Source organism: Neopsephotus bourkii, unplaced genomic scaffold, assembly GCF_033783945.1.
Source record: "Neopsephotus bourkii isolate Nb327-2 ecotype Australia unplaced genomic scaffold, CSIRO-AGI_Nbou_v1 NB_1572, whole genome shotgun sequence".
In the NCBI taxonomy this organism is placed as follows: Eukaryota; Metazoa; Chordata; class Aves; order Psittaciformes; family Psittacidae; genus Neopsephotus; species Neopsephotus bourkii.
Window position 1 is genome coordinate 3,331,017 of NW_026902048.1, and position 22,755 is coordinate 3,353,771.

Here is a 22,755-nt window from a genome sequence, read left to right on the forward strand (position 1 = left end):
AATTGATCAGATCAGCCTTGAACACTCAAAGAAAAACCTGACTGCTCTGAATATTGCCTGAGGAATTAGAAAGGTCTTTCTTGGAAACAGAAGAATGAGATGAAACAATCATCTGTAGAGCATGGTAAGAGAGAAAAAGAATAAAGAGATGAGTTATGTTTGACTTGTCTTCTTCCAAGAGACTATTTCTTTCTTGTTTTTTAGAGTAGACTTTAGATGTAGGAGATGTTGGGGGAGCTGTTCTGTACAGTTTCAAGATGCAGCTTTATCATGGCACCTCTGCAGGCCCTATAGCCTCCTCAGATCCATCTATAGGCACCTGCATTTTGCATGACATATGGGGGAGGGTCTGAAAGAATCTTATCTTTCTCTTTCTTCATTGTCCTCCATAGGTCTTTGTCCCAGAAAATACAGAGAGAAAGAAGATCCTGGAGTTGAACTGAAGCTGAGCTGACCATGGACTTTGTCCAAAGAGTAGGTATGTTTGGAGGTGTAACTGTGTTCCATGTGTTACACTAGTGCTGATTGCTGTGGTGTATGAAGGTGCCCTAAAATACATTTGCCCTTGACCTTGTTAGGAACTGACGTGTTGGTTCTCAGAGGCCAGAAATGAATGAGTGCTAGAGGTTCTCATGCTGCTCAATGCATTTCCAGTGTCTTGCTAGAACAAGTTTCCAAACATGGGCAGTTTTTCTCCTCCTCTCCCAGCTTGTAAACCAAAAAATGTCTTTGTTTTGGCAACTTGATTTGCAGTAAGACTGCGTTATGTGAGCTGTAAGAGAACCTACTAGTTGTAGGACAGGGGTCAATCAAGTAGATGTTTGTTATCTCCCACCTAAGCAGAAGCAACACTAAAATTTTAACTGTCATTAATAAACAAGGAGCCAGTGGATGAGAGAGCAATGGGAAGCCTATGATCCCTTACTCTGAAAGGGATGATTGTTAGTTGCACCTTGATGGCATCTGCTTGCAGATACAGTGAAGAAAGATTATCACTGCAGCAACTCTGGTTAGCGAATAATAAAGACATTGTGACAGGGATCTGACCCGCCTCACATGTGCTAACAGTGTTAAGTGATATCTCAGTGGTATTTTGGATCCTCATTTATGTGACTGCAATAGGAAACCAGAAGAAAAGGTCCCTTCTTTTTTGTGACATAATTAATTTCATGCCATTCTCTGCACTTCTAAACTGAAAAATTCAGTTATTTTGATTGAAGTCAGCTTATTTGTGCACCGGTGACTCAGAGAAGAAGAAGAGAAAGACCTTTAAGGCAAAGACCTTGGGTTGGTATTAGTAAACCTATGTAAAACATCAGCTGTACATGGGTTTCCTACAGTACCTCTTTTAGATCCTGGTGAGGGGCAGGAGAGAGTGATGCTAACCATGAGTGTGAGCCTTTAGCTGTGTCCTGTGGAAGAGTACAAATGAACTATTCTTTCAATATTCAGCTCTTCCTGGGGTGCTAGCTGCTGTTGGGAATTGTGCAGAGTACACAGAATCCTTCTGTGTCTGTCCTTAATCCCCTTAATTTGTAGCTTCAATTAAAGGTGTTTGAAAGGAGCTTAGATATATGGCTCCATCTTGATAGAAAGGGACAAATGTGAATAATAAAATGGACCAGGCCAGTTCTGTTGGAACATAGTTGAAGTGAGAAGGAAGGAGACTTCAAGACCTGATTCTCCTTTACAAATTCAGTCAAGCATCCCAAAGGCTGCCTTCCTTAGCTGGCAGCTGACCTGAAGTTGTCCTGAGTAGGGTGGCTTGGGGAGCAGATTGGAAATATAAAAGGTGGAAGTGTCTAACATTTAAGTCCTTTTAATATCCCTACATTTTTGTTGTGGTCACATATGTTACAATGCAGAGCTGATAAATTTACCTGCTTATATCAGGCAGGTAGAAAAGCTCGGGGTTTTGCTTTGGCTTTCTTGCCTTGCTTGGTGAACGTATTCCACCTCAGTCCAGAACAAAGAGCTAAATCCTGCTGAAACAATCAGTCCCCAGGGGCTCAAGGCTATTGTCTCTAATGGACATATAAAAGTCAGTCATAGCAGCTGCAGATGAAATCACAGATGAGATCTTACTAATTAATTGCATGAACTTTGTTTCTGCCTGCTTTGAGATTCTCTCAGCCTTGCATAAATACCTGGGCACCCATACTGCACACCTCAAAGGGGCTGTTGATTTTCCAAGGAAGAACAATCTGGGGGCCTAAAATAGCCCTGCAATTACTTCTACTCACATGGTCTCACAGGAACAAAATGGTTTCTGAAAACTGGTTTTGTTCACACGTGATTGAAAAGTTGCCCTCCGTTGTTCTGCCAAGTTAGGCACTGATTCAGGTTTATGACCATATCATTAATATTTTAGTACTGCATCAGTAACTGGTTGCTATTAATATGTAGTGAAACAGTGATATAAAAAGGTAGATGTTCCCAATCATTTGGCAGAATTTGCATTACAGCTGGATGAAATTTATAACACATCTTCTGCAACCTACTGGTCTGAACTCCTGTTATTAATTTCTGCTGTGTTTATTTGTCGTTTATGTTCACTTTGGGCAACATTCTATCAAGTTTCCTGGCAAGCACAACAGTGGATATAGCTGATTTCAGCTGACTGCAGGAGAAGGACTTTGTAGAAAGTGAATTTTGAATTAGCACTAGTATTTGCCGCAAAAATCTCCCCCTGAGAAGTCTATTCCCCTCAGCCTGGCGTCAGCAGCACTTAAGTGCATGTGAATAGCCCTACTGACTCCAGGTAGGCAGCTGTTTAATTACCTTCCTGAATCAAGGCCAGGACAAGGAAACAAGTTCCCAGCATATGACCTGGGTATCCACTCAAATGGCTTATCTTCCGAATGCTGGGCTTCTGTGAGTGACCCCCAGATTGTTTGACTGGGTAATTTGGCAAATCCTTTCCAGTCAAGAATAAATTTGAGGAAATCATCATTGGATACACAAAGAGAGGTGAAATTTGTGCAGTGTATTTTGCAGCTATTGCCCAGATTTAGTCAGCCTGCTTGTCTCTTCCTGTTTCAATACTTCCAGCAATCATGCTTTTGTCCCCACGTTTTATTTAAGAACTTTGAAATGACAAGTCTCTTGCTTTTCAACCAGGAGAGTGGTGTGCTGTACACAGCATGCTGTACACAGGAGGAGGGGGATAAAGAATGACATGCTACTCTGCGAGCTACAACTATTCTTTTTTCCAGACCCCCATCTGCTCTTGTCCCTCTTCTGTTCTCAGATCACTCTTCAGCTTCCCTTAGGAATCCAGCTGTGTCATCACATTGTGTGGCATCCCAATATTTCATACTAAGCTGTAAGCCAATTAGGAATGACTACTTACCATGCTGAATCATAGGAAGAGGAAAGGATAATGTGTCCTTCATGTAACGAACCTCCTCTTTTTTGGCAAGACAGATCACCTCCACATTGTATTTATAAGCCCTGTGACTTTTCACTCTGCCCAATTAAGATGCAGTTGCCTTTCCCTCTGCTGCAATATTTTAAGGGGCTTGTTTACAGATGGATGCTTATTGAAAGTGCTGACCTGCTACCATTAGACCTCATGCCACCTTTCCTGTTCACATGCCGAAACACTGGACAAAACTTGATGTTGTAATCACCTTTAACAGGATGAGAACATGAGTGCAGCAAAATATGAATACTTGTCCTGAGTTCTTAAATGAACTGGTGACCCCAGAGGAGGATGTAACATTATCACGTGCCACCCACAGTTGAGGGAGACGTTGATTAAAGTCAAACTGTAAAATAAAGCCTGTTGTATCTAAGATGAAGAAGAATGAATCGTCAATGTGTATTTGGGAATGCGTGAAGTGTTTAGCAATGAGGATCAAGAAGATATTAAAATTTATTTGCCATGCTGAAGTAATTAATGAGCTATTATGCCAGGTGTCTGAGCTGCCCGGAGGTCTGGGATAAGTACTGCTCCAGCAGAGGATGCAGAACATGATTTAAGATGAAATGGAATGATGCTAGTTCTAGCGAGCACTTAGGATGCCCCCCTACCTCCAACTGGTGTTTCTTTTTCCTAAGCTGCTGAGTAGCTCTTGGTAGTATTTCTTTTTTGGGAAGAGACATACTCCTTCAGATTTGTCTTTGGATCCTGGCAGTGTTGCAGACTGAAGGCTCTGGTGACATGTACCTGGCATCTTTCAAACTTTCTCTAATTCTGTTAGTCTTCACAGTGAAACAAGCAAGACAGCACCCCAAATGGCAGCACACTCACCCCATGGAAGCCAGTTAATTGCCATCCTCAAGTGACAGATTTTGTGTACCAGGTTACATTAGGAGTTACATTCAGATAAGAGCCCTGGCTGCAGATACATCTAGGGGAAAAGTATGGTCTCAGATTCAGCTTCCCAAGCTGCATTTCCTAAACCAAATCCAGTCCACCCCCAGTAGAGATTGAAGCTTAACAAAATATGAGAACCTGTGTTTTAAGGCTGCTTCAGGAAGGTCCAGCCATACCCTGGTAGGGTTCAATTTGCTGCTTCACTGATCACATCCCATTGTCTCAGATGTATTTGTGAAAGGAAACAAACAAATTCTCCCACGGCCTGCCAGGGAAGAGCAGTGTGGAGTCACAGTGCTAAAATCTGTGGCTAAAAGTATAGGGGTAGGCACCTGTAGGAGATAGGGAGAGCCTGCTTTGCTTTTCAGGGTAACTGATCCCACCTGTGCTGAGCAAGTTTAAGGGCTCAGATCTACATGGTGACCTCTGATGGAAGGTAGGGCTAAGGATGTTACAGCATAAGAGCTGTTGCAAGTAGAGGATAAAGGTTCATGGTGTTTTTCTTGCAAAGAGAAATCTTCAGTAAGTTGAAGTTGGCTCTGCTGTAAAGGTTCTGTGCTTTATCTGAAATAATGCTTGTTTTATTAATGTAGGGGTTTAAAAACCTCTTGGCCTCCAAGAAAAAACTGCCTGTTTAGGAGCTGTACCTTTTTGTGGTGTTATTCAAAATGTCTCAGTTAATCATTGCTAAAGGCCTTGCAGCCTGTGTTGCAGATTCCTTTTTTATATAATATATAATTCATGTGGTTCTCTCCACACAGATAAGGACTTGTCTCAAATGTCAGGGTGGGGGAGGAAAGGATATCTGACCTGGAGGGCAAGAATATTGAATGCACTGGTGTTGGACTTGACATTCTCCTAGTATTCACTGCAGTAACATCAATCTTGAGGAACCCTCCTGGTATAAATACAGAGTTGCTGCATTTAATATATATTGCCAAAGGAATTTCATCGTAATTGAGCATTAAATGATGTCCACTTATTGTAAAGTGTTACTATTTTTATTAAAAATTATAAATGAGTTTCAGCAGAACTGAATATACCATATTCATGCCACCTTCTCTATTAGTTTTTATGTTACAATTGTCATTGACTGCCTTTACTGTCTTATTTCTAGATTGTTCATAATTTTCCCAGCTGAACAAATGAAGATTTGTGAGCAAAGGAAAGCACTGACTGGATTATGCAGTGCCATTGATTTTTATTCTCCTTGTTTCATAGAATGTGCTTAGAAACCTTCCTATCTCTGTGATGGGCCTTATTAGCCCTTGGAGGAGCTGGCGTGAGTTGGATGGCCGTAACGCATCCTGTTGTGCTGTACCAGAAATCTCAGCTTGTGGAGAAGGACATCTCAAAGCAGAGCTGGGAATGAATCTGCTGGCTGTCCAGGTATGGCCCAATGGGGCTTTAGGGGTCTTTGTCCAGTGTGTGGGTTGCGGGGTGCCATTCCAAACCTGTATCTGCTAAAGAAACAGTGACCTGAGAACTGCCCAGAGGGAACCAGGCTGTGCATTGTGCAGGCAAGACAGTGCCTACATGGGAAAATGTATCTCATTCAGTAACATTTAATCCTGAGAAAGATGATGGCAAATGTTGGCATTTCCTTTCTATAAAGATGATGGCTTTTGCACATGTTATCAAAGCATCTGCCCGCATAGTCTCTTCTCTGTGTCTGTCACAACTTATTAAGTTTGAACAAAAAGCCCTAAGTGAATGATGAAGGTTTGCTTCAGTTTATGGCTATTTCACCATGCTGTTTTGTGTCATTGGGGGATGCTTGTACACATAAAAAATTCCTGAAAAACAGGCTAACTGTAACGGGGTTTGTAAGGTTGAAAAAAGGTTAGGTTTGGAAATTGAAAACTGATATTTACTTGCAAAATTTGACCTAAATCTATTCATTATTTTGATCCTCCTGAGACTGTAAAAGAGGCAGTTAGGTGTTCACAGCAGAAATGATCTTGTAGAACACTGCTATTCTATTTTATTGCCATTGAACAGCAAATAATGAGCTGCCAAAAATATGAGGGGAACTGTGGATGGAAGGTATGGCAAGATTCATTATTTCTGTGTATATTCCTGAGACTTGAATGGAATGACGTGGAGGCTGGAAATACAGGTCTTTTCATCCTTGGCTGATTCAATCAAGTCTTGTATGGTAGTATTTACCATGGATTCCTGTATCCTTTATTGGATCTTGATGTATCATCTAGTTCAGATTAGTAATTTGGATTTTAATTAGGGCTTCACTGTAGCCTGTTTATCTCTCTTGCTGATCTCTGCATTAGAAACATAGTCTCATGGAAGATGACCAGGAATGTCTGAGACCTTGTGCAAAGCACTAAATGCACTTCTCTAGTAGGACAAAGTGAACAAACCCTCTTACACCAATCTTTAAGTTTCTGGAAACTTTCTGAGTGCCAGAGGTGGAAGGGGAAATCCACTAAATTTCCCTCTAAATAGGGAAAATACCTGTTCCATGAAAATGAGTAAAGAACATAGTTGAAAATCAGTTTTTATAAATGCACCCTCACAAATAGCCCTTCTCTTTGCATTCAACCTTTGTTTGAATAAACCTGCTGTTAAGGATTCCTGTGCAAGAGAATTCCCCAAAGTGTCTCCATTCAATATACAAGTATTTCTGGTCATGTGAGTGAGGAGAGGTACAAATGCAGCCCTACCTTTGCCCTTTCTGTTTATTAATGCAGCAAGTGCTCACACAACCCCTGCTCCTTCTGAAAGCCAGAACTGGCCTGTGTGTTCTGGTTTGTATAGGAAGTGACAGGAATTACACAGCCTCACTCCACAGACCAAACTTTTCACATAGCTCTGATAGCAATGAGCCCCCGGGGACTCGCAGGATGCTGCCTTTGCTCTGTGATAGCAAAGCCAGCTATCAGTTGTTAATCCCAGTGTGTCATACAAGACACTTTCTATATCCTCCTGTAATGTTAATGCAGCTGGAATTCCATAAATCAAATCTCAGCAGTAAAAAGGTTAATAAGTTTACACTATATAATTGAAAGCCATATTGGTGATTAAAAGGATTTTATATATCAGTTTTCTGGGTCACCAACTAATTATTTTTGGTGGCCTGTAATAAAACATAGCACCATAGGTAGGGAGAGGCTGTAATCACATAATATATGGAAAACTGCATTTACACTTATTTGAGATGAGGTTGTGTGTACCAGCTTCTTGAATAGCCTTTGAGGTACAGCTTTCCTAGCTTGGAGACAATGGAAGAGCTGCATGCTCCATGTACTTGGAACTTGGTTCATAGAAAGTTACTGGATTGAGTTTTGAGGTCTGGTGCTCTCTCTCCAGAGCTAAGCCCAGGGGAGCCAGGCTGTCACCTGTGATGGAAAGGTTCTGCTGAGGTACTGGGGATCAGATTGCTATTATAATTCATTTTAATGCATTCTGCACATACTAATCATTTATTGGAACAGGATCTGCTGTAATAGGGACATGACTAGGAAGAGGGAGAAGTGATTGATTGTTCTCCTGTAAAAAGGGTAGTTAAAAACAAACAAAAAGGAAACCTGTACAAGGGGCAGGTGTGTGCATGTGCATGAAGGAGCAGGTACTCGGTGTGGAGGAGAATAAAAACTGAACTCAGAGCTTGAACTGAGGTCTCTACAGTAGAAAGGAAACCTTCTGTACCAAGGGCAGGTATGTGCATGTGCACAAAGGATCAGGTATCCAGTGTTGAGATAGGGGGAAAATTGAACTTGAAATTTCTACAGTTCTGTCAGGCTGAAATACCCTTTGGAGCCAAACACCCAGACACAGACATTTCAACCTCAGACCTCTGGTCTGCAGTTGTATGTTTTAGTGTATTTCTCTGATTGCATCAAGAAGCAGCTAAGGGCAAAGGAAGATGCTGGGTGTGCATGTGGATTGGCAATGAGGCACTGCTCAGGGGGCTGTGTATGCACAGATAGCTTGCAGGTTACTTCTGTAGTCTCTGAGCCTCCTGTGGTCCTGTGTGAGGTAACACTACCACAGCATGTGTTATGGTAAAGCAGCCTCTACTGATCTCTGTTGTTCTGCCTGTTAAGCAAAGGGCAAACAGCACAATATGGTGAGTGCTGGGCACATCATTCCTACTGTCGGGGCAGGATCTGTGACCAGAAACACATGACCTGATGTTCAGATCTCTCCTGGACAGCACTTGCAGAACCACTTTGGAGAGCGGGACCTTCTGTGACACACAGAGAGTATTTCTTAGATCTTTTGGCTGTATCTTTTTAATTGACACACCATTAACCCTTAATTGCCCATAGCATGGAGCAGTGCCATGACATATTACACTGTAATGAGTGTTCAAGTCCTTTGCTGCTAAAATTATTTGTTTGTCATGTACTATATCTAACTAGCAGGTTTTCCACACTGAAAATAACATCTTTTACTTGAATTATGTTCCTAAAGCGTTTCCTAGCAGAGTAGCTGAGGGGATACTTGGTTTTAAACACAGGCTGGGGAGGTTAAAAGCAGAATGGCAGTTGCATGAGTAATGGCCTGTGAGTCAGCTGCTGAACTTGACATGGCAACCTCCATGTCACCAGTTCAGAAGGCATTTGTGTGACAGCTTGAGGGTAAAGAAATCAAAAATAAACTGGTAGCTTCCACTGGTAGAATGGCATACATGGGCTTGCTGAGCAGAGACTGAGAAGGGGAAAAGTTAAACAGTAGTACTGGGAACGAGGAAAGAGTGTGGGTATCTATTTGAATTACCTGCATGGATGTAATGCATCAGGTGTACCCTCTGAAGCTGAGAGGGAAAGCAATGTAGTTTAAGAGCCTGAGTGCTGGAGGGGCTGAGCTGAGTAAGCCTCTCTGCCAGGGGTCTTTGCAGCTGTAACTCACATTTGATGTGAACAATCTGGGGCTAAGAAAGAGCCAAATAACACTTTTGCAACCTGCTGCTGTTACAGGCTGGAACAGCAGAATTGCTCACCTTCCTGTCACTTTGTTTGGTCTCTCTCATTGGAGAGGTTTTTGTCACTGGATTGGTCATAGCAGGAAGTTGTTATTTTTTCACACATAATCAGCAGCAGAAAGAGTGTGGTCCTCTTCCAGCATCTCGGTGCTTAGAGACAGCTTTGAAAATTGACAAGGTGGGTGAGAACCAAATCAAGATCATGAGGTGACTTGGACAAGGCCTAGTGGTGAGGTAGTGCATGGGAAGAGAGGGATCCCTGGCTTTCCTGGGAAAGGACTTCTGCCTCTGACACAGCTAATACAGTTCTGGATAGTAAAATTATAATAATAGCTAACCAGAGGGAATTAACATGTTCTGCACAAGCATACCTGTTTTATAGAATCATAGAATAGTTTGGGTTGGAAGGGACTTTAATGCTTATCCAGCTCCAACCGCTGCCACAGGCAGGGACACCTTCCTGACCCCTTCCTAGGGACCCTCTAGTGAGCAGCTTGCTCCAAGCCCCTGTGTCCAACCTGGCCTTGAACACTGCCAGGGATGGGGCAGCCACATCTTCTCTGGGCACCCTGTGCCAGCGCCTCAGCACCCTCACAGGGAAGAATTTCTTTCCAGTATCTAATCTGATACCCAATTTCTGATCTCTAATACAGCATTATTAGAGATAGTGAAAAGAAATTTGAGCATCTGCTGTGTATAGTTCACTTCCTGGGACACGTATGTAATGGTGTTCCTTGGACAGAGTTTCTCTGTGATGCATTTTAGGTAGCATAGGCGAGGAAGCAGAGAATGCCCAAAACTGTTCTGTATCTGACCTAGAACAAGAGGTCAGAACCATAATATGGCCTTTAGTACTCCTTGTCACTGCAGTCCTTTCACTTCACGCCTTATTGCAGAAGTTCAATATACTCTTCAGCTAAAGCTCCCCCAGCACTTAGCTCTTTAAACTCCCTACTCAGCAGGTGGCTTATTTAAATGTGGCTGTCAGCTTGGCCAGTGGCCAAGAGCGAATGGCTCAACCCATGAACCACAGTGTTTGGGTTTCATTCTGCTCTTGTTCCTGCCAGCAAAATTCTCCTGGCTCCTGGGGTTGTGTGGGGTACAAGTGAGTGCAGTACAGGGCTGTCTGCTCAACTGTTTGTCAAATAAATCTATGGCCAGTCATTTGCATGATGTGAGCTAAACATTTGCCTGGCGCTTTTCGCGTGTGCCAGCCAAGGGGGGATTCGGGATTGTTTGAAATGAAAACCAGCATTGTCAACTCTCACTTAAGCATTTCTTCCGCAGTGTGTAAGTAACTTGTGTTGCAACCCACGGTCTCGAAGAGGAAATGTAAAGTTTCTCTAAACATTGAGTACAAATGGGGATATCAGCTGCTTAATTGATTCTTCACAATTCGGATCTTATGGCTGAACGAGTGAGACAGAGGGAGCGGGAAAGCACATGGTTTAAATTAAATATATGGAAAATAACTGCTGAATGATAAAAATACATTTTCAAAGTAAGCAGACCTGTTTTCCCTCTGCCTTTCCATTAAATGTGCCAGGAAAGGGCCTTTACAACTAGGTGGTAATTAGAGAGGAAAAAACTGTGCTGGCAGAGCAGTCAATCTATCACATCCTCTAAAGCCTAAATGTTACCAGCAATTAAACAAGTTAGAGGGGAAATACTTGACAAGCAAGTTTTATCACAGAATCATCTCGGTAGCAAAGTATGTGGGGCACGCTTATTAGATCCCCTCGTGCAACCCCAAAGGTTTAAAATCCAAACCCAGGAAGGCGCATTCAAAGCAACGTAACTGTTTTCTTTCTTCTAAGGCACAGGGAAGATTAGAATGCTAAAAATAAACCAACCTTTCCCACCTCCCCCTTCCTCACCCCTCCGAAGTCAGATCTGTCCAGGTTGACTGCTCCATTAAATTCAAGAACAAAAAGTTATAAATTGAACATACGGAGAGCAGTGCCTTTCCTTAAAGTGATGTTTCCTCACCTTAATGGATTTAGCTATGGCAGGGAGTCAGGGAGAAGCTGTCTTAACTAAATCTTTGACTGATTATGCATTTTTTTTTCTATTCATACAAGATAGATTCATCATTCCAATTTGTCAAGCTGGCGAAGTTCCAATTAATTACACCAGGAAAAGCTCAAGCTGCATTAGGCCTCTGTCAGGCCTAATCTAGTGCTTCATTTACTGGAGCCCCAAATGAAGAGATATCAGAGGTGTTGTTCCTCTTGGTACTTAATTTGATGAATGCCCTAGCAGCACGATTGGTGGCAGAGGTGTATTTGTGTGTGTCTCTTCATCAGCCACCACTGCAGAAGTCGTCATGCTTTCTCTACTAATTTGAGGGCTCATCTGTATACTGGATGTTTTTTTGGAAGGCCTATTCTTCATCGATATGCCAAAAGGTTTCTTCTGTGTGTGTGCATGTGTCTGGGTGTGTTTCCAGATCTGCTGGACTTGATTCTGATCTCAGGGATGTGATGAGACGGGATTTGAGGACTTTTATGTAAATGGAAAGCATTACAGGGTAGGTCGTATGCTATAAAGGGGATGTAAATTTGGACATCTCTGTTGCTGTGGTTGGAGAGGAAGAGAAACTTTGCATGTTGCTTCATGTAGTGCTCCTAAGAAAGTGTGGGTTATCATCCACATCCAGTGTAAGGAAGTGTTCAAAATGAATAACCTGAACAATTGCTATATGGTTTTGAATCTTTGCTATAGATACATACCTGCTGTATCAATACAGTGAATAAGCATATGCAGGTACAGATAGACCTTCTGACAGCATACCAGTGGGCTACTATTAAATGTATACATCCAAGGCTAATTCTTAAATATTTTACACTAAAGAGATTATGGACCAAGAACATATGTTTCTTTTCTGCAGCACTTTACGTACGAATTATTCAGCATAAGGTGCCAGAATGCCAATATGTTTAGCTTACTTTTGGCTTTTAACCACTGCTGTGATTAAAGATGTAACTGCAGCAACGCTGTCACTTTGCACGTAGGTTTAGGTGTCTCAGAAGGGATGCAGCATTAGCCAAGAGTAAAGTAGCTGTGTACTTTGGCTGAGTATAGTACTGAAAGTCTTCATTTGCCAGCCCTGCTGGGATTCAGAGTTTATTTTCCACTGCCTGTATTTGAGGGACTGGTGTGTGCAATGATGATTTTTAATGGCAGCTATCAGACATGCATATGGTGCTCAGTAGGAGACCACATTCAGAACAACCAAGGAGAGAATTGATGCACTGATAACTGTAGTACGACAACTCCTCTGTAGACAGTTTGGACCTCTTCTGGTGCTTGCTTTTGGAAGGGAGGCCTTTGTCTCAGGAGTTTCTGTGTGTTAATACATCAAATCTGCATTTGCCATTAGCCTGTCAAAATGAGGTGAGCCCAGTTGTGCTGAAGCAAGGATAACACCCTAAATCTTCTCCTAGATGAGGTTTTGTAAGGGTTCCTGTTTTGTTTCAGGGCAAAATCAAATAAGGAAATGCAAATCACCATGGGAAGTGGTGAAGATAAAGGTAGACTGCAGTTGTCACTCTGTACAAGAAGGTTTTTGCTGGACATACACATTTGAAGTTGGTTCTTTCATGTTCTGTTTAAAAAGTCACTGTGGACCAAAAATGTATGTTTCTTTTCTTATTATAATTCATACATACCTTATGTATGAATTATTCAGCATCAGGTGCCAGAATGACAGTATGTTTAGCTTACTTCTGTTTTTTAGCCTAATGTTTTATGTTAAGCAAGTTGTTTAACCTCACCTGTTGAACTTGATATAACTAAAAACTTTCACATAGTCAGGGCCAGGCAACAGTCAGTGGATTTTGTGAGCTCTTACAGTTTCCAGTTCTCTAGACTGGGCCTTTGGTTATTGTATTTTTACCTACAGGCAATAGGCTGACTTGGGTTTGTACCCAGCAGGCCCTTTACGTTTGCTGGTGTTGGTCTTCGGTTTACAAACCTACTGGGGTATTTTGTGGGTGGTTTCAACATACATTAATGCCACCAGGTACCTGAGGCTTTATTAAGCTGTCAAGGGAATGTACCCGCTCTAAGACTTGGTTGATTCTTTCTCATATGCACCACCAACATGCTGTTGGAACAAGCTCTATCCTTTAGATGATTAGAAATGTTTATTTGTCTGTCTTCTGAGGAGACACAAGGTTGGAGGTTCAGTGAATGTGTCCATGGGCTGTTTTCTCGAGTTGCACACTGATTTGCCTAGGGGTTTAGCAGAAACATGTCCCTGGAGCTATACTGGGCTTGTACTGCTACAAATGAAAACTAACTGACCAAAATATATGGGATCATATCCACCCTTGTTCTGGGAACCAAAACAGGGTTTATTCACTACAGAAGTCCCACTTAACCTTTCAAACTATAGCCTACACAGTGCAATGATCACTCCAGTGGCATTATGACTTCTGAGGCTTTTAGGCAAGGCAGAAGCAGTCCTGAAAAGATCATGATCCAACAGAAGCTTCTTTCTGCAAGGATGTGACCCAGAAAGCTGGAACTGCTCTTCTTTGTGTTCTCAGGGAATTTTCATCTGCATCCAATGCTAAATTCAAACTCTGCAGTAGTTTGGGTCATCACACCAGCATCTATCTCTGAGGAATGATTACGTATGATGAGTTATTACCATTAAATAAGGGGTAATTAATGCTTCCCACTCTGACTTTAATGAAAGCATTTCCTGATGGGGGGGGACAAGGAATATATTGTATCACTAATGTCCCTTTGGGAGTTATTGGCAGAAAGTCTGCGGTTAATAATTTGGAGTAACAAATAGATGTGGGCAACTTGTGATATATGTATGGAAAAAGGTGTCAAATTCTTCATTATAAATTATTGTGCTGGTTCTAATAATAATAACCCAGCTGTTGAGGAGGAAAAGCAAGCTAGATCTGTCAGTGCAGACAGATCCTTTTGCAGTAATTCTGTCCCTTTCAGATGGAAAAATATAAACTTCCTCTGAGAACAGAAAATTAGATAAGACAAGAAGAATGGGATCCCTGCTCCAAATCCATTTTTTTAGCTTAATGTACACTAATGGATAGTAAAAGATGGTTGATTAACAAACGGCCGGCACACCAACCAGCTGAAAAAACACATTTTGTCAGTCAGCACTTACAAAATCCATAGGTTAAAGACAAATTCAACCTCTGTCACTGCTCTCAATATGGTCAGGTGCCCTTAGGCATGTAGAAGTGTTTTAATGAAGACAGGGCAGAATCTGGTGTGTGTGTGTGTATAATCTATGTATGCATGTGTGCCAGCTACATCTTCAGGCAGGCTTTAGAAGACTGTGTTCACATGTAATACCTGAAGAAGGTTGATGAATGGCAAACCAGTGTATAGTAACAGGGGAGCCGGGCTGGGACTCGAGGGAGGTTGGTCCCATTCCTGCATACTCCCAAGCTGCTGTCTGACTGCAGATAGGCTCTTGCTCTCCCATTGGGCTTTTTGTTTTCCTCTCCTCAAAGCTGGTGGTGAAGCATCATCTATTAGTAGCTACAAGCTGCTTTCCTATGTTGATGATAATGACAAGTGTAGCTGGTGCTCTGAGAGGATGGTGTCATTAATACTTGTGTATTGACCTCAATGTCACTTGTGAGGAACGCTCTCTTGAGCCACCAAGGCTGAAAGTGAGCAGTCTCTTAACCCGTCTGGATTTGGTAACTTGGTGCCAAGCTTGGCTCAGCTTTGCTGACTTTGAAGACACAGCACAGCCTGATCCAAAGCAGCGAATCTGAAACCATGTGAGCTGAAAGAAAATAAGTAGATAATTGCAGTTTGTTTGAATATATTGCCTTAAAATATGGGGGGGGAGTGGGGAGGGAGGAACCTCCTTGCCATGTGATGCTTGGTTAGGTTTTACAGTCTCATGTCAAAGGGTCTGCAAACAGTAATACTCCTTTACTGATGAACCCTTCTCTTAAATATTAATAAACTCACCTGGCAGCCTGTACATCATCTCTGCTTTGCATCTTGCACACTGTGTTCCTGTCTGATTAACACGTGAGCTGTCCAGGGCAGGCCCCTGCGTTCAGTGCTGCTTTGCTGACTGGTGCTATTAGAAATAATTAAGATAATTACCCAATGTGTTTATGACAACTGACTGCTTTGGGTCGGCTTCTTCGAGGACTCCTGTCATCAATGAAAGCCCTGCAAATAGAGGGGTTTGCCGACTCTGGCACCAAAGATGGATTACCTGGAAGCTTTCAGAGCTATAAACAATGCACTTTCCATTTGCCTCTCCTACGGCATGGGCTTAATCAGAAACTGTAATTTCATAGTGCAAGTGAATGGGTGAGAGACATCAACGGCATGAGTGAGACACAGGCATTGTCTTTTGCAGTGCCAAATCCCCGAATATTAAGAGTTTGCCAAAGGCGTTTCAGAGATAGGTTTCCCATCTTCATCAATAATTTAAAACATTCCCAGGTCTCCTCTGAGCAGCTCGGAATGAGAGCTGAAGGCATGGATGTCAGAAGGCAGAGTGACTCCCAATTAGTCAGGTAGAGTGCTTTCTTGTTGACTCAGCTGGGGCAAGGGTAGCAGTAAAACCCAGGCTTAAGTCCTTATAGATTCCTTAATAGTTTTTCTCCTCTAAATCCATGGTAATTTGTAGGAGATGGGTGGGCAGCCCAGTCCCTAATCCACTGTGGTGCTCATTAGTGCCACTGCAGAAACAAATGGGCAATGGTGTAAGCTGGTGGATACAGTTGCTAACAGAAAATGGGATGAAGAATCAGCACCATATTGTATGTGAGTGAGACCCAGAAGGAGAATGTAGCTTTTACAGGCTCCTGGAAACTGTGGCATGACCTGGAGGCATCGTCAGCCAAGGGGGGTTTGCAGTGATGCCTTCTAAATCAGTGCTTGTTTTTCGAAGGCATTCCGTTAGGTTTGCTGTATATCTGTGGAGTCCTGAGGAGGTGACGGTGTTGGGTCCCTCGCACGCGTGGCTCTTGTTAGAACATTCTGGTGTCATGCAGGAAATTAATTGTGGGTCCCTCAGACTGGGTCACAGGAATGAGTTCTCCTGAATCAGCCGATTTGCAGCCACTCTCTGGCTGTGTCTATCTGGATGTGTCATAAAACTCTGGAGCGCGCTATTTCTGAGCATGCTAAACGTGTTTATTTACCACACAGCTTATTGTGCACTGAACTCAGCCACATGGCAGGCAATTTTCTAGTGCTTAGGCCACTCTTTGACCTAGCTGCCATGGTGAAGCCTATATTAAGTCCAGCTGATCAGGGCTGTCTCCACACTGGAACAGGAAATTGGTCTCTATGGCTATATGAGTGTCAGCTTTTTTTACATGTTTCACACAAGTCATTTCCTATAATGTGCTGCTTTTCCTACCATCCTTTTTATGTATTTTTTCCTTGGTGTGTGTGGGATTATTTTTACATTGCATCCCCCGATGCGGTATTCAAATCTTAAGCATGACACCGATTACACATTATTATTATTTTTAACTTTCCCTGACACTCTTTAATGCACCTGTTTATGCCTTAGTGCTTTTAACTGCATGTGATTCCATCCAAAACATGCTGGTTCCTTGCACTTGCTTTGGAATCGTGTTTTGCTGCACAGTTCTGTGTTTTAATCACAGCTTTGCAGTGCTGCTCTGGCCCAGTGGCAGTGCTCGACTGTGACACATTCCTCCTTTCAAAAAACATGGATTTTTCATAGCTGTCCCTTGATGTAAATAGGTGGCTACTAAGAAAAGGTGCCTTGAAGATGCTCTGGAAAACTGCAGGATAAGAAAGGCCAGGTTGGATGGGGCATGGAGCAACCTGATCTAGTGGGAGGTGTCCCTGCCCGTGGCAGGGGGTTGGAACTGAATGAGCTTTAAGATCCCTTCCAACCCAAAGTGATCTGTGATTCTATGCAGTAAAGTGGGGTAAAGTGGGATTTACTTCTTCCCTGAAGGCTTGTATTCCAGCACTGACTTCAGTCAACGTGCAGAGCTGCAGATGTTGTTGCCTATGCCTTGAGTCCTGGCTCCTTATTGTATCTATGTAACATCGGCAATCTCATTCCAAGAGGACCAGGTCTCTGCACCTCAGATTTTCAAGGAGCAGGGCGTTTTTATTAGTGATGGAAGTTGTGATACATTGTCTAACATGTGGCTCGAGATGTATGCGTAGGTATCTTCCATTCGTGCTCCTAGCTCTCATGGCAAACGAAAGGTGATTAATGGCTTTCAAATTAAATCTCCAGATCCTTGATCCTCCAGTTCTTGTCACTGTTTTGTTAATATGGCAGAATGCAGCTGCAAAATATGGTTTGACTTTCAATCCCTTTGTTTTGCATCCTGAAACTCCCATGAAATTATGTAGTCCTTGATGGGTCCAAATCCTCATCTAAATTGCACAGTGTTGGGTTTAAGGCAACTCATCTACACTGAGGGGATTTTGTTCCTGCTCTTCCCTGCTGTAGAGTGCCGACTTGCCCATGCTTTATGCCTTGGGTTTAACTGATCAGGTGGCTAGAGAGCTGGTAATATGCCACTGGGCAGTGGCTTAATGCAAGAATTACTGGAAGCAGCAATCTTGGAGTGCTTTTTATGAGGATAACAAGGCTTTTGCAGACATAAAAAGCAGGAGAAATGCTTATTAGTTATGGGGAAGGTGAAAGGCTTAGAAAACTGATTAGTGTAGCAGTGTGGTCAGATTGAAATGAAAGCTCAGTGGCATAATCGTTAATTGGGTGCTTACTTACCTACTAATTTGAGCTTGGATGTCAGCAGTGCTGCACTTCATCTCAAACCAGAGGTCAGGCTTTAATGCTACATCATAAATTACGTAAAGGCACAACACTAACAATTAGATAATTATGGAGACCCATGCTGTTGCAATTTAACTGGGCAAGTTCAGGGCAATCATGACAGGAACAGTGCTTAACCCTGAATCTGCTGCCTTTCTTTCAACCTGACAGCCAAATATATGTGGCCAAGGAGGTAGCCAGCTGTCTGGCAGCCCACAGGTTAAAAGCATCTTCTCCTATTAGTCAGATTCATCAGATGGCCTGAGCGAACTCTGAGGCAATATTGCAGCAATGTTAATTATGGTTCAGAAAAGCCTGTGTTTCAATCTACAGGAGATTCTAGGCAGTCAAAACGGTTTGTGTGTGCAAGGCATCATTGTGGCTATTTATTTGTTTCTAAGCCAAGCCTATGTGTGTGTTTGGTTTATTTGCTTTGCTAATATAAACCACCAAGCCAAAAATAAGGTTACCCGCAGGGATCTCTTTGCATGAATCCATGCTGTACAGGACAGGCCCACAAACCCTCACATTTCAAGCACTGGAATCATTCCATTGCCCACAGCCTTGTGCCTGTGGCAGTGCTCCTCTCGGGGCAGAAGTAGCCTTGTGGAGCAGAGACAAGGCTGCTGCAGAAAGTGGCTTGTCCCCCAGCTGTGTTCCTGCTATAACCATGCTAGAAGGCACTTTGCACAGCTGCAGCCACTGGTGATTCTTGCCTGTCAGTCCCAAGAGCATTCAGTGTGGCTCCCCCATGATGGCTTTAATGGGGAGAGAGTTCAATCAATGCTGGACACTTGAAAATTCAATCCACAGTAGAGATATTGAAGATCGGGGTGGAAAACATCAGTTGGGGTGTATTAGAAAGTGATTGACAGTGGGATGAAATTAATAATGTGTGGCTCTTGGGCTGTTCAGCTGCATGGTTTCAGACATAAGCAATGTACCCTCATCTAGAACTATGTAATGAACAGTGATTTCCGTGGGGTGTTAGAAGCCTGCAGGCTTTATTGGATTTAGGCCTAGGACTCTTTTTAGCTCTCTGCTTTTACTTTTGTTCTTGCTCCTTTTGGCCATCAGGTAAATCACTCACAGCACAATATCTTACTACCTCTATAAACGTTGAGGTTTTGTTTGTGCTTTGGATGGGGCTGAGTAAACCCTGTGCATAAAAACATACCTGCTCACCCCTGGCATTTTGGCAGTGTTATCCTTATTCAGGACATTTTATGTAATTCAACAGAATAATGGTCTTTTTGAGGATGTATCTGCTGTTACTAATAATGGTGCCTTATAGTGTACTGTGCAATGATGTATGCCAACACTTTCATCCCTGGGTTGAAGGACTGTGTGCGTTAGGTTTAGCGGTCTCTTCCTTTAGCCTTGGTAGGTGAAATTCCTTCAGGTGCTCCTAGGAAACCCTTAGCTGTGGCACTCTGCTTTGAAAAATAATCTTATAACCTTTATATATATGCTGCAATATAGCATGGTCAAGTACAGGCACATCTGGTCACCTATTATTAAGGGTTGAGTTATGGTGTACTTTTTGTTTTAATTAGTCTGTGATGAACAAAAACTCAGGGGCTGTTCTGCTCTGGTAGCTCTCATTTTTCCTGCAGCCTTCCCTGCCCTTACGGGTTTATTAGTGTAGAAAAAGTGGCATGTCACACTTGCAGTGTCTAGACTGCTGTGGTAGATCAAGCAGGAGGCTGTAGACTTGGTCTGAACAAAATGTCCATAATACAGTGCTGGGGTGCTCTCAGTAGGTCTGTGTTCTGTCTAATTTGGTTGCTGGGTGGTTATGCCCAAATTCACTAGCAGCCTTACAGGGCCTGAGCCAGGTTGTCTCCTTTTTGGGTGCGCTACAAAGTGTGGGGACAGGAGATGGAGACCTCTTTGCTTGAGAACTGGATTCTTTATTTTCCTATTGGTGCTTTTTAAGGGGAAACCAAAGCTGAACTCTGCCATGGGCTGGGCTGTGTGGGTCTGGAGAGCCACATTCCAAAGTTACTGGGCTCAGCCAGCAGCGACCAGGAGGGATTTTCTGCTCTTTATAAAGAGATGGCTCAGAGTAGGGACACCAGCACTCCCTTCAAGCAGTAAAATCATCCCATTCTTTGGCTGCCAACCTCCCAGGGCTGCCCAGGGCAGAGCTAGGGCAGTGGGTGTTGGGAATGGCCTTGTGCTACCCAGGGTTATGTTGGGTCTGAATCAGGGTCTTAAAGAGCCTTTAATGGGTTGGAAATGATCTTCAGTGCAGGGGACGTGCAGGAGTAGCCTAGCAGGCATGTTGACAGTTTTGCCCTCCTAATAAATTTGACACTGCTCTCCTGCAGCGTTTGTGGGTATTCGTTGCCATACATCATGGCATGAATCCTTTTCCAAAGGGGCTGGTGCCTTGGGTCTGTGACAATCTGATCAGTGCTCTAGACCATGACATAAAAAGACCAGCAATTCCTCCTGGCAGGCATTATCAGCAAACAGTACTTTATAAATAAACCCTCTTATGGGAGTTACAGAAGACAACTCTGTCCTTAAGGTGGTAGGGACCCAAATACCTTCAAGGGCAGGCCAAAAGGAACTGCTGTATTCACACATGCAGCCCCTGTGCAGATCCCTGTGAAGGCAGCTGTTAGCAGCCAGCTTGAGGACACGGCCTGCAGATTGGAGCTTGCCTGGACAGCCTCGGGCCAGAGACAAACCACTGCCAACCCTGGATATTTCACTGCAATATTTGGTCTGTCTCTTAAAGCTGTAGTTGCTGGAAGCAAGAGAAGGAACTGGAGTTGCAGTTTTCATTTAAAAAAGCACAGTCTTCTAGAGCTGAGAAAGAAAGCTGAGCAACATAAAGCAAGTGTGCCCTCGAGGTTCAGGAAGCAGAAGGTGAATGAAAGGTACCTGCAGTGACTCCTTTCAGAAGGATCACTTGATGTTTGACCTATTTGTGTGGCTGGTGTCAGGACTTTTACATCCCTGGGACTGGTGCCAGGATTCACAGAGCAGAGAGCAGAGGCTGGCACTGTGGCTGGCTCAGCTGGGCATGATCCCAGGCATATGTGACAGTGAAATGCTGTGCCTGAAGCATATCATAGAATCATAGAATAGTTAGGATTGGAAAGGACCTTAAGATCATCTAGTTCCAGCCCCCCTGCCATGGGCAGGGACACCTCACACAAAACAATGTTACCTAAGGCTCGGTCCAAACTGGCCTTGAACACTGTCAGGGATGGAGCATTCACAACTTCTCTGGGCAACCCATTCCAGTGCCTCACCACCCTAACAGGAAAGAATTTCCTCCTTATATCCAAATTCTATCAAATGTTTGCACTATGGTTTGGAGACACAGCGTTGATGAAGCACTGAATGCTCGTGGAGTTTGGTGCATCAGAGCACCAGTGCCCATTAATGGGGTCCATCCTGTAGCAGTCGTTAGTAATCCTGGCCATGCTTTAATTATATCCCTTCCCTACCCCCAAAAGCAGAAAATATCCTTAGACAATTAGATGTTAATTTTCCTCACTCGTTCTGTCTTCAAAACCTTGGGCATCTTCCATGGAGTGTCTGGAATAATCCCTGATTACTACGGGATTTATTGTTAGTGGATTGAGGATTGGGTTGAACTGAAGAACACCTGAACGCAACATCTGGCCAAGTAAATGGTGTAATTTCTGCACACTGGGATTACTCAGTATCTGCAGAGACCTGAAAGCTGTGCCATGTTCCTTGCTCATTCCCTGTGTCTCTGGGTTACACTTTGGCATCAGTAGCGCAGGAGATCACGGCTGTCCAGGAGTACAGCAGCCCCTGTGCACAAAGAAGGGGGAGAAATATGGACAGGTTTGCTGTGAATGTTTTTGCTTGTATTGGTGGTTTGTTACTCACATGTACAGCAAGGCTCTGATACAAAGTAAAGACAATTTGGGATCCTCCACAGGTCTCTGGAGCCTGGGGTTGCAAAATAAGATGTCTGAGTGAACAGTGGTATTGCCAGATGGGTGTACTCCTTTGTCACTGAGGAGGATTTATTTGAGGTGGGAATGTCCTGGTGAGACCTGCAGATGACCTAGGTAAACCCAGGGGCATGAGGCCAGTCTCCTCGTCTGCACAGGCAAGATGATTCCAGGTAGCCAGTGTAAGCTGTTTCACCCACCTCCCATGCCAGGGAATTTTGCCAGGGAATCATGCATGGTCATTGATTATATTTTTTTCCACGTGAGCTTCCAGTAAGCAAATCCCATCACACTTCCACTTATCACCCCCAAATACTTACAGGTGTGGTAGTGCATGTGCTGAAATCAAAGTTATCTTTAGGAAACTTGGCACTATGTGATCTTGTCCATACTTGCAGTCAGTAACAGCAGTGCTGTTGCTAACTGTGCTACTGCTCTGTCTGCAAGAGAGGGACTTTAGTGGCAGCCAGGGGGGCCCAACTGCAGGAACTGAAAGAACAAATTCTGTGCAGTGGTGGCACAACTGCCTTGGAATCGAAAGCTCTTCACTGGTGTACCCAGGCTGGGACTGGAAGTCAAGCAGCAGCACCTGGGGCTTGATTTCACTTCTTAGTGAATAGAAAACCTTAAGAATTCCTATTACATTAACATTTATTTTTGATACAAATGGCAAAACAATTCAGCAAATGAAATCTTTACAGCTGAGAGATTGAGTAACAAGGGAAAGAAAATGTCAATGCAAGTT

At 43.2% G+C, this 22,755-nt stretch overlaps 1 long non-coding RNA gene across 1 annotated transcript in view; it reads left to right on the forward strand.

Moving 5' to 3' along the window:
• Window positions 1–22,755, forward strand: part of LOC133221971 (uncharacterized) — a 149,408-nt gene that overhangs the window by 62,495 nt on the left and 64,158 nt on the right. The window contains exons 7-9 of the long non-coding RNA XR_009728134.1: window positions 11–124; window positions 393–478; window positions 5,543–5,710. This is a non-coding gene — a long non-coding RNA (uncharacterized LOC133221971). The remainder of the gene's footprint in view (window positions 1–10; window positions 125–392; window positions 479–5,542; window positions 5,711–22,755) is intronic.